This window comes from Aphelocoma coerulescens, assembly GCF_041296385.1.
Source record: "Aphelocoma coerulescens isolate FSJ_1873_10779 chromosome Z unlocalized genomic scaffold, UR_Acoe_1.0 ChrZ, whole genome shotgun sequence".
In the NCBI taxonomy this organism is placed as follows: Eukaryota; Metazoa; Chordata; class Aves; order Passeriformes; family Corvidae; genus Aphelocoma; species Aphelocoma coerulescens.
The window spans coordinates 15,547,255-15,552,266 of NW_027184085.1; the positions used below are offsets into that span (position 1 = coordinate 15,547,255).

The window sequence follows — 5,012 nt, forward strand, 5'->3', positions numbered from 1 at the left end:
TCTCAGGTTATATACTGCTAGAGCAGTATAACGTGCTAGTGCTGGCATCACTGATTTGTGCTCAGCAGCTGTTTAAATTGAACACCAATACTGTTCTGAGCACTGCTTTAATAGAGGTCTATGTATATGCTTTTCAGATACACCGTTAATTTAAAAATCATGACTGGGTGCTTTATATTGGTCCCCCCCAGAATTGAAATCACAATGATGAATACAAGTGATAATTGGAAGTGAGTATAAACACACAGGAAATTTTACACTAAGTAGATGGTGGAATCATACACATTAGGGCTCACAGAACTGCATTTTCAGAAATCAATTTCAACTTCTGGGCAAAATTTCTTCCTGAGTTTTTTAGACTCTTAATTAGCTATAAAAGTACCTGCATGTACATAGCTTGTAATAACAAATTTTTTTTTTTTTTTTTTTTTGTGGAAATAAGATTAGAGGTTTTCTAGGACTCTTTCCTTTTACTTACCCGCTTGACCAACTCAGCATAGAACTGGTTTATGACTTGTTTTGAACAAATACCCTTTAACCTATATCCCTAAATTGGCCTTCAATTTTTTCTTTTACCAGGTAGCTTTTATTTTTAAATCTGGTTGTTCCAGTTTCATGCAGGCTGTGTGAAATGGCAGTCTAACATCTCTCTCCTGTTCTTGTCACCTTTCTTCTGACACCCCGTAAAGCCAGAGCACCGCCACAAAGGTCCTGCCTTCTCTTTGTGCACTTTCATTCAGACACAGCTGCCTGGCCAATGCTATTGTACTCTTAAGCCTATATAAAGCCTCTGGACCCCTCCTCCAAGCCAGCTGCCTTGCCTTGGCCCTGATTTCACGTGCTGAACCTGAAGAGCAGGTTCCAGTGCTGGTTGTGTTCTTGCAGCCAAGGCTGCAAATCACACAGGCTGCCAAGGGGTGACCTCTGAGGCACAAAGCAGTGACGTAGCAAGGATCAGCTGGAGCTGCTGGTGTAGGAGTGCTCCAACTCAGGTAACCCATCACCATTGTTTAGAAAACTCTTTAAGCCCAGGAAACCAGTTTTGAAACATCTGCTCCCAAACCTTTTCTCGTGGTAAGGTTTCAATAATTGCCAACCTGTACAGAGGAATACCTTTCAGTTCAGTTTCAGGTTGGATGGTTCAGTGTATGAGAAGAATATTAAAATCAGGACAGGTTTTTGTAATTAATAGCTCCATTCATATCAGTAGAGTAGTGCATGTGCCTTCCTGAATAACTATTTATTTAGTTTTATTGCGGTCATTCTGATACCTTTCCTTGATCTTAAAATCAAGAGTCAAACATGGTTAGAAGGGAAAAAGGGATTTTACCCTGGTATTTATTTTAAGGATCCTTAGGTGCACTACATCCAGGTCAAATGCACCGAAATGCACACCACAATGCACCCCCAAGAGATCTGGTATAACATTATAGGTGTTATTAATTAGCATATCTATCAAAAATTCCCCAATGAGAGGCTTGAATGAGCCCCCCTCCCCAAGGAACTTTCCCCTGGATGGTTCTATCTTCATTTACAGAATGTGTTCTGGAGAGGACCTTGGGGTTTGGGGCACACTGATCTCTAGCTACAAAGCTTCTAAAATGTTTAGTCTCCTAGCTGAACAAAGGAGTCCAAGAATGTAGGCAAAAAGCATAAAGAATATAGAATTGTAAAAAGGTATAACGGTATAAAAGAAAAGGCAAAAAATCTTCATGGCTTCAGTTCCAAAACCACTGTGATGTGTAAATAATAGTACAAGTTTGTAAGTGATCATTGTAGGTACAGGAGTAGTTAAAGCGTACATTCTAATAGATACTACAGTAATTGCTTCATAACTTTTAAAATTTGGAGTGTATTTCTAATACTTATGCTAACACCTAAGTTTTGTGGTTATAAGCACAGTTCTCCTTTTCTTAAGTATCTCTTCTACCTACTGGTATGTGTTATAATATATACCAAGTTATTTTCTTTTTTTCTAGCCTGAAATTGAATTAGCTTTTTTGCTTCCCATTGTGGCAAGAAAATAAGGAAAGTCCCGTTGCTACCCATGGAGAATGATTTCAAAGCTAGATATATCACTTAACATTTCTTAAAATTGCTTTCTCTGTTCCAAAGCAACTTAATTTACAGCTTTCTATATTTACAGTGTTTCATAAAAAGAAACTGTGTTTGGCTTTCTTGAATAAAAGCTGAACAGCTTGAAGTGAGGTATTTTCAAAGTAACAAGAATATTGTGCAAATACTTCAGAAAATCAAATAAAATAATCATAATCAAATGTTGCTCAATTGTGTTTGGATCCTACAAGCTAAACTCTGATCAGACGTTTCAAGCAAAATGCTGCAAAAGCTGGGATGGGTTTACTGGTGTTCTCTCTTCTGGACCAAAATTGTAGAGATTTGTATTCCAGCTAGAATCATTCCAAGAACTTTGTGAACAAATTTAATCAAGTCTGCTTTTGATGCTACTATAAAAAAAATATTTATTTAAAGTAAGGCTTTCATGTCTTAACTTTAGAAAGGTTGAACTGCCTTGTTAGTACTCATGGTTATGATTGCTCAGCTTCGTGTTACTACTTTTTATTGGCAGCCCCTTACATTTAGTGTTGTTTTTCATGATGCACTGTTTCACATTGCCAAGAATCTCATCTTTTGAGAAAAATGTAGGGGAAAGAGAAGACCAGTATGTCTTCTGAAAAATTATAGGCATTAGAATATTTTTGTATTAGCATTTCTGCTGTAAATTCTCTATTGTGAGAAAAAGACTCACTTTTGATTTACATTTCTCTGGGAAAGCTATGTTTTTCCTTCTTCTGTAATCCCTTTCTGACACAGGTGTGTTGTCTTCAAAGATCATCTTTTTTCATCTTTATCATTGGACTGTGATGGTTTTGTGTGTGGAGGACACGTGATACAGGACAAGACATTTTTTCATGTTGGTGTTCTTTTTCTTTCTGCTTTTCTGCTTAGACTATCCTGAAGTTTTTTCTCTGTGCTGAAGTTTCACCCAAAGGAAACAAGGTATGCCATTTTCGTCAGCATCCTGGACTAGAAAAACTGATAATACAATCTCATATCTCCTCTGTGTTGCACTAGATGCTCTGGTTAAAAGAGGGGCTTTCAAGAATGAACATGCTGTGGAGAGTGGTCAGAGACTTGCAGCCAAGGAGCAAGGGCTGAAAGGGTGGGCTTGGCCCTTCCACTAATGCTTTGAAATCTGTAGGACTGAGAGGTGAATTTTGATATCTCTTCATGAGGAGAGCCACTTGCAAATGTACCCTCTCACAGTACTCCAGTGCTTCCTTCTCTATGAAGAGCAGGCCAGTCTATATTAGTGAACATAACAGCAGAGTTATTAGGATAGTTTTTCTTCTAGTCTTTGCTATTCTGCAAAGAAGTTTCAACATTAAGGGTGCAATTTTGCTTTAGAGACATTCTGTAATTTTAGTGTTTATTGATACTTGTGTCTTGCATGATTAAAATTATACATTTTACTAAGGATTTAATTTCAATAAATTTCAATAAAAACTTTGACCATTTCATAAAGCATAAGGTAAACAGGATAATTTCTTTTAAGTGATCTTTCTAGACTCAGGATTTATACTATTTTTTAATCTTACAAATGGTTCTGTGTGGAACTAGCTGAAAAAATCCATAGAGTTATAGTATGTATTTAAAGCTGCATGTGTTTATCTGGTTATAGACGAATAGAAAACTTGAATAATAATGCAGTTCCAAAAAAAAAGAATCCAGAAGTTGCTACAGTTTAGAATTTTGTATAATAGGAAAACTCCTTAAAGTTGTAGGACTGGAACATAAAGTATTCTTAGTTACTAAATTTTTTTTTCTTTTTCTTTTTTTCAAATCCCATAGTTTAAGATCAAAACTGGGGTTCACATCTGAATCTTAAAATGTCTTCCTCTCCAGCGGGCCACGCTATTCATGAATGACCTCCCATGTGGTGAAGTTTAGACACAGCTAAACCTTCTGGAGCCCTGATCCTCTCCTGACTGTAACAATATGTGTGAGCCAGCAAGGTGCCATTTGTATTTCAGTCTTGACTTTACTCATATTACTGCACAGAGCTGCAGAGAACTAGAAGGATTTTATGACAATGTGGGTGACGTTGCCTTTGGGACTGGTCAGTGCACACACTCCTCTGCTGTGAAGGTGCTGTAGCCACCAGGATCAAGCTGCCTTGGTTTCCTAGTCCTACACTTCCGTTGGGATGACTGATAGTCCTACCCATTCGATTTGCACCATTCTTGGCCCTGCTCCTGCAAATCACTCAGCTCAAGAAGGAAGCAGGTTAAGATGAAATTCTAAATAATTGCTATTGGAAGGACACCTTTCATGTCTTACGAAGAAAGAGCATGGCATATGCAGGTAGGAGATGTTTTTCTTCATTCTAAGCCCTGCATAAACAAAATTACTCCTCTCTTGGTTCACTGGCTCCTGTGGGGCTACTCATTTGATTTAGGAAAGTAGAGTTTTGCCCATATGGAATTTGAGTCTTAGGAGTGACCTCCTTCTGATTTAAAAGTATTACAGTCCATCTGAGTGTATTTACAGTTCCAACTAACTTTTTGCAGGTTCTTTAAACTATATTATGTAATGTGTGTTTTTACTTTTATTGCTCTTCCTGAAACTCTAATGTTCTCGTTATTGCTGTTCTGAAAATAAAACATCTATGTAACAAGACTATCATATTTTACATTTTTTGGGACAGTCTCAAATTTAAAAAGCACGTCAAGGTGAATTGCATAATAGAATGAGGAATGCAGACCTTCCTCATAGTCCTCATGGGAAGAAAATAATCATGATGCCTAATCTGAAGCCAACTGAACTGATCTTGGAAAGGGAAGGGGAAGCTTTTCCACTGGCTACAGATCCATTGTGTTCTATATTAGAACAGTTTGAAAGCTGATTGCTTTCATCAACATCACTTCAAATTGTGTATTGAAATCTCAGGTCACATGTGGGAATGCAAAATTTCTTATAGTATGTCACTAAAG

The 5,012-nt window shown here is 37.4% G+C and overlaps 1 long non-coding RNA gene across 1 annotated transcript; it reads left to right on the top strand.

Moving 5' to 3' along the window:
• Window positions 1-839: 839 nt before the first annotated feature.
• On the top strand, window positions 840-4,591 carry LOC138103637 (uncharacterized). The gene is made up of 3 exons (XR_011147780.1): window positions 840-992; window positions 2,968-3,018; window positions 3,925-4,591. It is a non-coding gene; the product is annotated as an uncharacterized lncRNA (long non-coding RNA).
• The last annotated feature ends 421 nt before the right edge of the window (window positions 4,592-5,012 follow it).